General features: G+C 51.2%; 1 protein-coding gene across 7 annotated transcripts in view; it reads right to left on the bottom strand.

The window, feature by feature from the left end:
- Window positions 1–12,612, bottom strand: part of TBC1D16 (TBC1 domain family member 16) — a 102,842-nt gene extending 90,230 nt beyond the window's left edge. For all 7 annotated transcript variants that reach the window (XM_049859124.1, XM_049859125.1, XM_049859126.1 and 4 more), the window contains exon 1: window positions 12,528–12,612. The gene's annotated coding sequence lies outside the window, so the exon portion shown is untranslated. The remainder of the gene's footprint in view (window positions 1–12,527) is intronic.
- Window positions 12,613–12,625: the final 13 nt, after the last annotated feature.

The following is a 12,625-nucleotide window of genomic DNA, read 5'->3' on the forward strand; positions in this document are numbered from 1 at the left end:
GCACGGTCATCAGTGATGACTGTTCTCCAACAGAACAGATTAATCGCATGGCTGCTGCTCCAGGGCCCCCCACTTGTCACCCACTGGATGTTAAACAGAACTGGGGAGGGGAGCACCAGGCAAGGTGGATCCAGGGCTGCAGAGCACCCCCGCCCCATGCGCTCATCTGTCACTGTGGTCCAGCCATGTGTCCACCAGGACGGCAGGAACACGTGGTACGTCCTAGGTCATGAGCTCCACCAGGAACGGAAGCCATGCCGTCCACAGCCGCACTCTGGGGGATTTGAGGAGCAGGCCCAGAAAACACTTCCTAACCAGAGACCCTCTGGAAAGCCCCCAAGTGGGCTTCTGCGCACCCCCTGGTCCCTGGCTTGGGGAGACCCCGCTTGTCCCTGTGTGCTCTCCCTGCCCCTCGGTGTCCCTGTGACCTGGGGACCATGCAGTCCAGGGCTGATCTGCACCAGTGTCCCACGGCCCCCGTCATGGATGAGGAAGCAGAGGTGAGACTAGCGCTCCTCCTCCGCCTCCAAGTTCCTGGGACCAGAGACACTTGGTGGGAGGCAGGCCCCTCAGGGCCCCCCTCTAAGTTGTCTCTTCGATTTCCTAGGTGCAGGCCATCCTGGCTTCTCTGCCCACCTCTGCTGCTGGCCGCTCCCCTGTGAAGGGGATGAGACTGAGGCAGACGCAAACGGCAGGACTGGACGTTGGTCTGGGTACCTGCTGTGGGCAGAGAGAGAAAAGGCACCCAAAGGCCAGGGGGTGCTGGGGAGGGGCGCTGCCCCCCACCAGGAAAGGTCAGGGGAAGCTGGGGAGGGGCATCACCTGCCCAGGAGAGGTGGGGGAGGGGGGTTGTCATTGGCCCAGGAGAGGCTGGGGAAGGGGAGGAGGAAGGGGTGTCATCAGCACAGGTGAGGCAAAGGTGAGGTGTGCTGCCCAGGTGTTTCATAGCAGCCAGGGTGCACAGCGGCTTCCTCTCCCCTCACTGGCTATCCCACCAGTCTCTCTGCCCACCCTGTACTTTCTTGACCTTCTGCCAAAACTGCAGGAAGCCACACATGGCTCAGTCCTCCAGCGGTCCGCAGGCTTCAATAGTTTGCCTAAGAGGACAAGGGTCTTGGCTCAAATGGGACCCCAAACCCTCTTCCACACAACCCGAGCCCCCCTGGACCCAGCCTGCAGCTGCTGTCTGACCCCTCTGCACAGACATGGTCTTGTTCTGATCCTGAGACAGGAAACACACAGACTGGAAGTACCACCTGGGAAGCATTCATTTCAGCTCACCATAGGTCAGCGTGCCTAATCCTAACCCTAGCCCAGAAGGCAGGGGGAGTCGTCTACACTCACATTTACCAAGTCCTTGCTCCTCCACACCACAGGTCCAAACACACACCCGGGCAGGTGTATGCTGCACCTCTGCACTCGGAAGCGGGGGCTGGAAGGTCCTGTGTGGAGCACCACATAGGAGGAACTTAGGGGTAGAGTTCAAATCATGGAAGAGGGCAGAACACTCTTGACATCCCAAAGGGACCCATAAAATGGGAAAAAGAGACTGGTGTGGGGGGGGTGGGCCGTGAGATAATCAAGGGCCTGATACTTGTGCTGAGGGCACTGACTGACCTGAGGGCGAATGCAGATGCCAGCACTGTTTTGCAGGCACCTTAGTAGGCAAGTGAGTGTGGAGGGAGAGCTCTGAGCAGGAAGGGTAGGGGAAGGAAAAGGAGCTCGAAACTAGGGCTGTGCACCCAAAGAGCAGATGGAGGTAAGGAAACAGGCAAGGAGCCAGAGACAGGGACAAAGGCAAGTGGGATGTAGAAGAGGGTGTTGGGGTCCTGGACTGTGAGCCCAGGCCACCAGCAGCAAGGCAAGGCCTGGCAAAGATGGGAGGTTCTAATGGGGGACGTTCCTACTATCCTTGAATTCACAAGAATATGGCCTTGATGGTCCTTGCTCACACAGGTACAGAGCAGACTACATCTGTGGCCTCAGGGGTCCCAGCCCCCTACAGGTACCCCAGGGAACAAAGAAGACCATTCCTTGTGGAAGATCAAGAGGCTGGATACCACAAAGACTGTCTAGTTACCAAAGTGGGGTAGGGAGAGGCCCAGGACCTTCCTATGGGCCAGACAACTTATTCCTGTTATAACATGGAAAGAAGTGGGAGTCCCTACCAAACTTTAAATGCTGCCTTGTGTGAGCAAACGCACAAGGACACACTTCAAAGGGAGCTGAAGGAAAACTGTAGCAACAGATGTCTAACTTTCCAATCCCTAGTAAAGACTCAGAGCCCTGGTGGCGCAGTGGCTAACAGCTTAGCTGCTAACCAAAAAGGTCGGCAGTTTGAATCTACCAGCCGCTTCTTGGAAACCCTATAGGGCAGTTCTACTCTGTCCTAGAGGTTCGCTATAAGTAGCAATCGACTCGATGGCAACGGGTTTGGTTTTGGGTTTTTAGTAAGGACTCAGAGTGGATTAAAAGAAAATAGTAATCCAAGATGCTCAAAGCACCTGGTAATTTCATTACTGTTCTCTCCTCAAATCCCGAGAGATGAGGGTAGATGAAGAAATCACTAAAAACAGAGCCTTGACAACGATAAAACATCACTCCACAGGACTCACTCACCTCGAATGTGTTCACTTAGTGCTTTCACTTTAAAACAGTCACGTGAGAGGAATGGAAGATGGTCGTGGTAGGAGAACCAGTGTGTGTGGGGTGGGGGAGCAGATGGGAACCCTCTGGAATGTCTACAAGTTTTCTGTAAACCTAAAACTGCTCTAAAAAACAAAGTCTATTAGAAAAATAGCCATGGCACTGAGTTTTGGTTTATGGGGATGGGAAATTAAATTGGTTAAGGGTAGGGCTGCACAGCCAATTAATGCAATTGCTTAATAAGTTGATCATCTGTCAAAAGTTGAACTGGCAAATGTGTGTGATATAACCATGACCAAAAAAAAAAAAAGTAGCAGCTGAGTCTGTTTATGTACAACCAAACACCTCATGGGATTTGCTTCCTTGGTTTGGAGGTTTAGGGTCATGGTTTAATGGGACATCCCAGTTAGTTGGCTTAATAAGGTGTTCAGTGCTTCTGTTCTACCTCTTAGTTCATTGCGTAGAGCCTGGAGTCTTAAAAGCTTGCAAATGGCCATTCAAGGTACAACAATTACCTCTATTCACCTGGAACAACAGAGCAAGGAGAGTCAGCAATAGGAGGAGGAAATGGAAAGTATGGCTAATTGCCTCCATGAACATCTGCTTCCTTTGCCATGAGACCAGAAGAACTAGATGGAGCCCAGCTACCATTACTGAACACTTTGATCAAAGATTCTAAAGAAGAATTCAGATCAAAAGGGGGAAAACGCAGAACTAATTTCAAATTCTCATGGAACCCAGGTTTTCAGGAGCCACAGAAACTGGGTGAGCCCCTGAAACTCTTGCCCTGAGATAATCTTTAAATCTTAAGCCAAAAATATCCCCCGAAGTCTTCTTTAAACCAAATAACAGTTTAGCTTACTTAACTAGTAAAGAATATCTGCCTTCAGCACGGTGCTATTTTGAGATCTATCTATATGAGATCCACTGACAGCAGCAACTTGAAAGATTAGATAGGAACCTTAGGGGGCGGTGAGTTACATTAATGGGGGAGGAACAGCTCAGTAAAGGAGGGTGAGAACGGCTGCACAACTTGAAGACTGTAACCAATGTCACCGAATTGCACATGTAGAAATCGTTGAGCTGGAACAAGCTGCTGTGTATATTCTCAACAACAAAAATAAAACAAAACCTTTTTTTTTTTTTTTTAAATAGTCATATCTATGACAGTGTCGTTAATTTTAGATTGTAAGGCCCTGGGTTCGAGACATCTCTGAGAAGTTCCTGCAATGATGAGTCCACCAGTTGCTTTGCCTGGGCAGAGAGGAAGGATGGGAGCACCAACCTGGCAGCTAGCAAAGACGAAGACAGAGACGGAGTGAGGCTGGAATCTAGAATGAGCATCAGCTTGGGTGTACCCAAAAAACCCAAAGGGTAATAGTTTTAAAATAATACAATAAAAATGCCAACAGCAGCTCTTACGGCAGAGCCACAAGTGGACTTCTGTGCTGCTTTCAGCCAGCAGAGAACATGCAGTGGGGCCACCTTTGCACAAAATAGGCCACTGTGAAATCTGAAAGGAAAGAACAACTTGGCCTCCACTCAACAAAAATATATGCACACAGAAAAAAGAAAAGTCTCTGCAGAAGCTCTTCCACATGAGAGTCCTTCTCCATTAACCTGCAACTCTTTCAGAACTAGGATATCATCAAGAACCTTGGGTTCTCAGCAGTCTGGAGATCGGGTGGGGGAAACTGGCGATGAGGTTGGTTGATGAGGTTGGTTGAATTCCGCTTCCAGGGGAGAGGGGTTTTGAGGTGGTGGAGTACAGGGAGCTGCCTGGGGTGGGGGGGGGAGATTTGAGAAACCACAGAAAAGGAAAAGCCCCCCCCAAAAAAGAGAGAGAGGGAGAGAGGGAGGGGATGATGGAAGGAGGGAGGGAGAGAGAGCAGGAGAGGAAGGAAAGGGAGGGAAGGATGGAGAGGGGCAGGAGAGAGAAAAGCAGAGGGAGGGAGAGAGAAGGAGAAGGAGAGAGAGAGGAAGGGAGGGAGACAGAGAGGGAGGGAAAGAGAGGGAAAAAGAAAGAGGGAAGGAGAGAAAGAAAGAAAAAGTGGGAGAAAAAGAGAGGGAGGAAGAGAGAGAGGAAGGGAAAGAGAGAAACACCCTCCCCACCCCCCCGCACACACAGGGGTGGGGAGCAGATTTCCTATTTCACAACCCTGTTGGGAAGTGCCCAGCCAATGGGTTGAGCCCAGCGCCTGCTGTTAACCACCCAGCTACCCGTCACTGAAACCAGCCCCAGATGTAGCCAAGGTTTTTGTAACTCAGTGGCGGGCGGGGCGGGGAGGGGGGAGTCACCTCCAGCACATATTTACAGGGTGTAAAATTAAGACACATATTACCCAAAATCCAACCCCCAAGATTTGGTGCCCTGTACCCTAGGAAAGTTCAGCGGTTCGAACCCACCGGCTACCGTTCAGGAGAAACGCCTGGCAATCTGCTCCCATAAAGATTACAGCCTCGGAAGCCCTATGGGGCTGTTCTACTCTGTCTTATAGGGTCGCTAGGAGTCAGAATCCACCACCTCCCTAGGAAAGGGTACTCCCAGACACAGAGAGACAAAGTCACTGAAAAACCAGACAGGAGCAAACACTGATTAAGAAATGACAACCTTTAAATGGGCAACTCATGCCTAAAAGCAAGACAAGAAGGCAGGAAGAGGCAGGAAAACCGGACCAACGGCCACAGGGCACCTGGGGTGGAAAGGGGTAGAGTGCTGACACATTGCAGGGACTTCAACCAATGTCACAAAACAATGTGTGTATAAACTTTTGAACGAGAAACTAATTTGCTCTGTAAACTTTCTCCTAAAGCACAATAAAATAACAAAAGGACTGACGGCCTTTGGAAAAACCACAACAGTCTCCCCTCTGCGTCTTCAGAATGCACCTCCATTCCTCGTATATTTGTTTCCTGTGGCTGCTGTAACAAAGTCCCACAGACTCCGTGCCCTAAAACAACCCCAATTTATTACCCTACAGTCACGGAGGTCAGAAGTGGGAAATGGGCCTCACTGGGCTAAAATCAAGGTGCCGGCAGGGCCACGTTCCTTCTGGAGGCTCAGGGGCAGATCTGTTTCCTTTGCCCTTCCCAGCTTCTAGAGGCCACCCACATCCTTTGGCTTGGGGGGCCCCTCCTCCACCTTCAAAGCCAGCAATGGCCTGTGGGGTCCTTCGCACATCGCACCTCTCACTCTTCTGTCTCCTCTTCCATGCGTAAGGACACTTGTGATTACAGAGGTCTCTGGCAGCACAAACAGCTAATGTGTTCAGCTGCTAACCAAAAGATTGGAGGTTCAAGTCTACCCAGAGGTGCCTTGGAAGAAAGGCTTGGTGATCTATTTCCAAAAAATCAGCCAGTGAAAACCCCATGGAGCGCAGTTTTACTCTGACACACATGGGGTCGTCATGAGTCAGGGCAGACTTGACAGCAACCGGCTTTGGGATGACACTGGGCCCACCCAGATAATCCAGGGTAGTCTCCCCACCTCGAAGCCAGCTGGTTAGCAACCTGAATTCCATCTACAACCTTACATCTCCTTGCCTTGTCACATAACCTAGTCACGGGTTCTGGGGACTGGAACAAGGATGTCTTTGGGGCCATGACTTGCTGACCTCACCATACCCTGGACACTGTCAGAAGCTGACTTCTAGTTCTCAGTGAGGTTTCCATCTGCTCATCCACTGGCCATCTAACCCCACGCAGAGCAACCACCCCAGAGATGACACGGTATAGACTGAGGAGAGGACACTCCGGCTGAGAGCAGCGAGCGGGTCAGAAGACAGCTCCATGCTCCAGACCCAACACCTGTCCTGGTGAGGCTGCCTCTGCTCCAAGCCTTGGCTTTCTATCATGACATAAAGGGCTCCATCAGCTCCCAAGCAGGAAAACCAGCAGGAGCAAGGGTACAAAGGTCTCCTCTGGAGCCCTCCTGGGAAGATGAAGAAGCAGGCAGCCTGGAGCCACGGAGTGAAAGGCACCGTGCCTGCCCCTTGTCTGGCCCACGCCTCCATCCTGGGCTCAGTGCTGGGATGCAGCAGTCAACCAGACAGATGGTCCTTGAACCTCTGGGAGCGTGTAGCCTGTGCCCAATGGTGGCAGCTACTCATGGCAGGGGTGGGGGGGGGGATAATCAGGTAGGGAGCTGGGCAGGGGGGACAAGTGGTGGGACAAAGTCCACAAGTGGTCACCCCTAGCCTTGGCACTGTCAGACTGCTTGGGGGCCAATACCTTGAGCTCCGGTCACCTGCCACATGGCCGTCAGAAACCAGTTCATCTGCTTTGCCCTCAAAGCCCAAGCCACAAAGAGCAGGGACAAGGCTATGCTTTGTTAAATACAAGCTGCATATGGGCAAACAGGGATCGCTTTCCTCCCCCGGAACAGCTGCTAGCACACCTGAGGAGGCCCCAGCTCCCCTGACCTTCGCTCCCACCCTCCCCAGCACCAGGCATGCACCCCACAATCCTTCTGGGAACCCCAGGTTTTGGGGGTGAAGGAGCTGAGTCCTGTAGGCAGCCCCAATCACCCTGTCTTTGGGGCACACGGTCCTTCTGTCTCATCATCCAGGCAGACATGTGGGCAGCTGACATGACCCCCCTTGGTTATGTTTAACTTCCAGTTGTGGCATCGTTACCCATTTGCTGTATGCAGATATCAAGTTGTGGATTCCCACGGGAAAGGATGTGGCCCAAAGACAGGGCTGCTACGGACACAGCCTCATGCAGAAGTGAGAACCAGACAGCCTACCTGTATTTAAAACTGAGGAACTGAAGTTTAACATGCTCAGCTGCTAACTGAAAGGTCGGAGGTTCGAGTCCACCCACAGGCACCTCAGAAGAAAGGCCCAGTGATCTATCTCAAAAAAAAAATCAGACACTGAAACCTCACGGAGCACAGTTCTCCTCTAACGCACGTGGGGTCACCATGAGTTAGGGTCGGCTCGACAGCAACTGGTTTAAGGTTTGGGGCATAAACCCTAGTCCTGGAGACTTGAACTGGTTCCCATAGGGAAAGGGGCCTCTGAGAGGCTGTAATTGGACAAGACAGTTAAAGAATGAGGGCAAAGGAACCTAGCGGCTGCTTAGCTGTGACTTTCCTCTTCCAGTTGTCCAATTACCACTAGGATCGTCACCCTCTCCCTGGAAAACCCAAGGAGGAAGCATCTGCCGCTGGCAGGTGCCACCTTCCCACCAAATATAAACATCCTATTGCTCCCCAAAAAAGCTGAGGAAGCAGGGTGTGGGAGAAGAAACTAAACTTAAAGATAAGGCCAGGGGTAGATCCAAAGGAAAGGTAAGGGAAGATATAAATCCAGCCAGGAAACCAACAAAACGGGAACGGGAACATCTGACTTCTGCCCTGGACTCATAAATGTAATACCTACAGGCTCTCACCGTCCGCAGTAAAGGAGTAATAGCGGCAGCACAAAACAAAAACCAGGGAAGGACAGTGACAGTGGCCCCTGGAAAGCTGCACGGTGGGACTCGCTTAGGGAGAGTTTTCGTTACAGAAATCAAAGGTAAAAAGGGGCCAATGACATCTGTCAGTGTGTCTTTTCCTCGCTTCCAGAATGCTAGAGGGTGTGGTGAGCAACTCTATCAGACTGGTGGTAAAGCAGCTCACCAACCAGAGCAGGGCAGATTATCTACCTGTAAGGTAAGCATGGTGCTTATCGTGCTTACCAGATCATCTGTAGCGAACAATTTCACTGCAGATTAGTAAGTAAGCACAAGTAAGCCCATGCTTGCCTTGCTTACTGAGTCAGCCTCCCTGTCAGGGATTGTAAATTTGAAGAGACACTTTGATTCTGTAGGAAGTTGCTATGGGGTTGGGAGAGAGACAGATGCCAGCCATACCTAGAAGCAAAGCCTCTGATGGGGTAAAAAAATGTGAAATTGTTCACTACAGATGACCTGGTAAGCAAGGTAAGCACCAAGCTTACCTTGCCTATTAGATAATCCACTGTGAACCAGGGCGTGGGAACCAGCACGACTAGGGCTCTGAGTGCCGTGACATTATCATGGTTTCCCCAGTGGCCAATCCGGAGTGAGGATGGAAAAGATACCACTCCACCTCAGCATCGCAGCCAGGTAAGGCCACAGGGTCACTTACCAGGTACACCCACGTTCAACACCTGCACAGACCACCCCCACCCCAGGCTGAGCCAGAGTACGTGCGAAATGATAACGGATTGGGGTTCTTTCTGTCCCCTCCCTTGTGCGATCCACACAACAGAAGCAACTGAGGGCAGAAATGTAGCTGAGTTTTCAAGAGACTTGATTTCGCTCTCCCTTGAGGGTGCTTCCATAAGACCAAGGCAGCTTCCTAGGGCCCTCCTTCAGAGCAGATCTCCCCGCAGCTCATAGGAGCAGATTTATCAAATTGCAAGACCAGGTACCTGGAGGGCCGGCACATGGTCAACAGGATGAAAACCACTACCACTGAAGTGAATGGAAAAAGATTTTCTACATCATTTCCCCATATTTTGGGGGTAAAGAGGGCAAAGTTGTGTTTCCTTTCTTTGCATTGGCCTCATCCATGGGCAGCATTATAACAAACACAACCCCAGGTGTGTGCAATGATACAACGTACATCAGCAAGATCAAGCTCTGCTGCTACAAGAGTCACCCTCCTCCACACTCCCACACCGTACAAAACAAAGTAGCTAATCAGGGCCACCAGGAGAGGGCTCGGGCCTGTGGAGAACCCTGGTCCCTCAGCCCGGGCAGACAAGCTGAAATCTTTACATGAGGTTGAGTTGTCATGGAGCCCAGTGGGCCCTGGTCCCCAGCACTTAACCACTGTGCACCAGGGCTCCTCCAAAAAAAAAAAAAAAAAATTGCCTTAGAGTCAATTCCAACTCATAGCAACCCTATGAGACAGAGCAGAACTGCCCCATAGGGTTTCCAAGGAGCAGCTGGTGGATTCAAACTGCCAAACTTTTGGTTAGCACTCAACCACTGCACCACCAGGGCTCCCTCCTGCAAAGAGTAACCAAAAAACAAAAACAAACCTATCGCGGTGGAGTCGATTTCGACAACTAGTGACCCTATAGGACAGAGTAGAACTGCCCATAGGGTTTTCAAGGCTGTAAATCTTTATGGAAGCAGACTACCACATCTTTCTTCCACAGAGCATCTGGCAGGTTCAAACCACTGACCTTTCAGTTAGTAGCTGAGTGCTTAATCACTGTACCACCAGGGTGCCTCCTCCCAAGGGTAGAGGGTAAATAGGGTAAATATTTCTAAACAGCAGATTCCACTTCTGCCCATAATCAGTTTTCCACCTGATGGACTACACACAGGGTCCAAAAACAAAATGTTTTTACCAATTTGGTAAATTATTACCATTAACAAATGTGCAAAATCCCAGTGATGGTCACAGATAATCATAAAAATGAGAAATGATAACAGCTCTGACCATGTACCAGGCACTGGGACTCACAACAAGCCTCTGAGGGAGCTAGTAGTATTAATCCCATTTTACAGATGGGAAAACTAAGGCACAATGAAATTAAGGAAGGAGCATGTATCAGGGCTGGGATTTGAGCCGAGGCAGTATCCACCTTTGGAGGCCATGTTCTTAACCACTGCACCATGCCACCCAAAACCAGGGCAAAGAGACCAGCCCAGTTGTAGGTAGGTCATATAAACTCAAAGGAGCCCTGGTGGTGCAGTAGTTAAGCACTCAACTGTTAGCCAGAAGGTCAGCAGTTCAAACCCATCAGCCGCTCACTCCACAGGAGAAAGATGTGGCAGTCTGCTTCCATAAAGATTTACAGCCTTGGAAACCCTTGGCGTCAGTTCTACTCTGTCCAGTAGTGTCGCTACGAGTCAGAATCAACTCACTGGCAATGGGTTTGGTTTTTTGATCTGTAACCTCAATGGCTGTCTTCTCAAATACCCTTCCTCACACTGGAGACTGAGCTGATATGAAACTCTTTGCCTCTGAATTGAGTCCGGCTATTAGCAGCCCCAATGCTGTTGAGTTGATTCTGATTCATATTGACCCTATAGGACAGAGTAGAACAGCCTCATAGGGTTTCCAGGGAGTGGCTGGTGGCTTAGAACTGCTGGCCTTTTGGTTAGCAGCTGAGCCCTTAACCACTGGAATCAGTTCTGAGTCTCTCACATTCTTCAGGATCAGTTGGTGGAGTGAACCACATTGCCTTGTCTGAAAAGGTGGGGGCGGGGGGGGGCGGGGGGAGCGTGTGTGTGTGTGTGTGTGTGTGTGTGAATGATGGGGTCTGGTTACAACTGGGAGACACTGTGATATAGTGGTTTTAAGGCTCTGGAGCTGGAACACCGGGGGTGGTGTAAACTGTTAAGTGCTTGGCTGCTCATCAGAATGGTCACAGTTTGAGCCCACCCAGAGACATGTCAGAAAAAAGGCTTGGCAATATTCTTCAGAAAAAATCACGCCATTGAAAACCCTGTGCAGTACAGTTCTACTCTGACACACATAGGGTCAACTCAAGTCAGGATCCACTTGATGGCAACTGGATTTCTGTCACTCCTAGCTGCGTGAACTTGTGGATTTTTTTTTTTTTATGCCTCAGCATTGTCATCTGTAAAATGGGGGTAATGGCAGGGAATTTTAATGCATGATGATCAGGAGCTTTTTAGACAACAACCATAGTTGCTAGAGGGTTAAGTAATTCCACCAGCAAGAACTTTCTTTAGCCATATGCTGAGACCCTTTGCTCACTCACGGTCAACACGCACACACAAAACAGTGCCACAGAAAACACAATACCCGTACTTCGCATGCAACATGAAGCTCGTAGTTAATACTAAAAGGCACACCTCTCTTTAATAATCCTTTATTTGAAAAAGTTTTCATCGTTCTTGAACATGCTTAAAATTCGCTAATCAGTTCTAACACCAACTTTTCTAATGAAGGATTTCTAAAACGAAAGCCCAGATTCTAAAAAGTTCTCTGATCAGTCCGTGACAGAACTGGAATAGAATTCCCGAGTCCCAGCGTCTGCACCCACCGCACCACATGTGGGATCACAGCCATTTTTGCGAACCGTTTCCCTGTTCTTTCCATGGAGAGGAATCAGGTGCCTTCAGGCGGTAAAGACAGTCAGCGCCCTAAGATCAAGTCCTAGGAACCGGACCGAGGCAGGAAAACAAACTCCGCCACCCGCAATGAGAGACTAACTTTCCATCATGTTGTTTTCCGTTTCTAATCGGATCTGAACTCGGTTGTGGCCAGCACATGACACCAACTTCCGAGGCAGTGTGGGAATAACAGGGTTTCAAGTTTCGCTGCCTTCTGGCAGGTTTCCTATTAGCAATCTTAAATTGTCTTTTTCTTTCTTTCTTTTTTTTTTAAAGGAAAGACCCAGGGAGAAGAGCGCAGGCCGTAAGAAGTGAGTTTGCGGGCATCTGGCTCTTCAACAGCCCAGACCCCCCAACCTAAAGGCCCGGGAAGGCTGTGAGCGCGGGCGTTGCTGCGGGGGAAGCAGACTTGGGGGGCTGTGAGCCACAAACGCCGGCCCCCCACAAGTTCCGGTTCTAGTGCGCTCACAATCCAGCCAGACAAAGACCGCAAGTTCTCGGGTCCACGGCTCAGGCAGGCGGGGACTGAGTCTTCCACGAACTGGGCCTGCTCCTGGACCGCAGCGCCCGCATCGCCGCGGAAGGGGTACCCAGGGCCCCCCTGCGTGACCCGAGTTCCCCCACGCCACCCGGGCTCCTTCTTGGAGCCCTGCACCCCTTGGGGCTGCGACCGGACCCCGGCCCTCCCGGCCCGCCGGTGCAGGCCCACGTGCCCTGCGCCCACCACCCAGTCTCTGCCGAAGGGGTGCAGCCGGGTCCCCAGAGGCCCCTCGGCCCCCGCCGCCTGTGGCTCCTGGCCGGACCCCAATACTCACCCGGGTCCCGCGGTGCGGGCCGGATTCGGGCCTGCCCCTGAGCCGCCGCCGCTGCTGCCGCCGCCGCCGCCGCGACAGAGGAGCGGTGGGGCGGGGAC

This window comes from Elephas maximus, chromosome 19 (genome assembly GCF_024166365.1).
Source record: "Elephas maximus indicus isolate mEleMax1 chromosome 19, mEleMax1 primary haplotype, whole genome shotgun sequence".
In the NCBI taxonomy this organism is placed as follows: Eukaryota; Metazoa; Chordata; class Mammalia; order Proboscidea; family Elephantidae; genus Elephas; species Elephas maximus.